The following is a 2,298-nucleotide window of genomic DNA, read 5'->3' as shown; positions in this document are numbered from 1 at the left end:
CTGGTCCAAGCCTGGCACACACAGAAGGAGCAATTCATGCATATTGAGTGAGGCCTTTCAGAAGGTGCATTTTCTTCAATCCTTACAGACCTGACACTAAAAAATAAGATGGAGTTGACAAAATGCAAATATCTATAATATGCACATCCCCATCTGAGCTTGTAGGCTAAATGGGCTTTAGAGTTAAGTGGGAGAAATAGGCACTTACAGGGCATAATCTCTCTCGTCTGAAAGAAAATGGCTAAAATAGGGCAGTTCTTTTCATTGACTATAAAAGGAGTAGCATAACTTGGTCAAAGGAGACATCTACAGCGTGGGTGTTTACAGTTAGGTGAGATGTCTCATATCTCCATCTAATAAAGAAAGATAGCAGAGTAGCATTGATTTTAGTTGCAAAAATCATCCACACTTACATTCCATGTGAATGAGTATTCTAGCATTTCAAATTTATGTGTCTCTCTAATGGTATTGCCCAGGCTAAAGATTTCCACAAAAAAAATTGCAGTCAGGAGAACAGTAGCAACCTACTGGTATATGCACCAAAAAACCAAAATCTTCTCTGACATCTCACAACCCATATAAAACCCTTAGAAAAAGCTGTTATTGCTGTATGAAAGTAGTGTCCCATGTAAAGACAGAAAAGTAGATGCTAAAAAGAATGAAAAAAAAAACAAAACCAAACAACAAAAAATGGCAAAAAACACAGAAAAATTAACTACCTTGCCTCCAGAAAGTTACATCGTAATTTGTAGTATTCTGTTTTTAAACTATTCCTTCATGTGAGATGTCATCTCAAACATTAATCTAATTGTTTGATATGCTTCTTTTGTCATTTCTGTCCTGAGTCCTGCAAGGGCACAACTTGCCACATTAGAAGGACACTTTTTGCTTGGTTTTATGATGATATTTAGCTCTTGTTAAAAAGGTATATTTTGTAAGGAAAGTAAGTGGGTGGTAGACTGCAGAAAGCAATGAAATAGCAGGATTGCACTGAAGCATTGTTCATAATGAGTGTTCTGGTCTCTCTTTGCTTTGTTTGTGTTGGTAGGACGTAGGAAAGACAATCTCTCATTAAGAAGAGGCACATTTTTACAATACTGCACTTAATTGGAATGCCTTTCTTATTATGGTAATGCCTGAGGACAAACCAAGATTTAGTCTCCATTATTTGTACAGCACTTAGCTGAAAACACTGCTCACAGTGTACAGTCCAAGTAGACAATACAAAGGAGAGGAAAAGCATGAGGTATGTAAGCAGAGTTAGCAGCAGTAGCAACATCAGGTCAGGTGGTTTTTTCTTTTTTTTCTTTTTTTTTTTTTTCTTTTTTTTTTTTTTTTGTGGTAATGATAAACAAAATGAAGATTTGTTCAAGAGCTGAAGAGACCAAGGAATATGGCAGGTCAAGAAGGAAAAAGTGAGGACTGCGAGGATAATAGTCGGGGAAGTTTGGATCATAACATCTTTCAGCACAGGGCACAGCAGGACAAGGTCTCAGCAAGCCTTCAGCTTCCTTCTTCAATTGCTCCTCCTGCACATTGCTGGTATCTAGAGTACTCTGCCTTCACATTTCCATCAGAGGCTTTACTGTCAGGGGGACCCTGATGCCGGTGATGGTGAAGGGAGGTATGGACGTGAACTGGGTAACCCTTCCACATCTAATGGAGTGGTTGCTGCTTTAATTGTTTCTGAGCAACTCCAGCAGGTTAAACATACCTATTTAACCAGGTGCCTGTTGGCAGGTTCGAGTGCTTTAGCAAGCATAAATTAGCATAGCCTTAATGACATTAACAAGATGGGACTGATTTACAGTCACTAAGGAGCCTCAGCTTTGTATCCAAGTAGCCAGTAACGCTCCTGAACCTTTCCATAGGAAAAGAAAGCAGGAACTCCTTCAGACAGCATTCATCAGTAAAGAATTGTTTTGAATGTTAAAAAGTCTAATTTGTTGTTCAGGGCTGCAGGGAAGAGTGATAAAGCAAGGAGATGTACAGCATTTTTTAAATCCTCATTGTTCTGTTGGCTCACTTTGTATAAACTATGTAGGTGATGGGGTTACAGTACCTTCATTGTCATGTGGGTTTGAATTAAAGATATTTCCATTTTTTTCCAAACATATGACTCTTTTTCCATAATTTTTGTGAACACTCTAAAAACAATAGCAATTTCTGTCCCTCCACTCACCCTCTCACCATACATTTAGCACAGAGAAGAGCTGCAGCATGTCTCTGCCCGTGTGCTTATTCCAACAGATGAAGTGTAATAACAGGCCAGTTGCACAGCAAATTTATTTGCCAGGA

This window comes from Aphelocoma coerulescens, chromosome 1A (assembly GCF_041296385.1).
Source record: "Aphelocoma coerulescens isolate FSJ_1873_10779 chromosome 1A, UR_Acoe_1.0, whole genome shotgun sequence".
Taxonomy (NCBI): domain Eukaryota; kingdom Metazoa; phylum Chordata; class Aves; order Passeriformes; family Corvidae; genus Aphelocoma; species Aphelocoma coerulescens.
The sequence above is the reverse complement of the archived record's forward strand: the minus strand, read 5'-3'. Positions refer to the sequence as shown.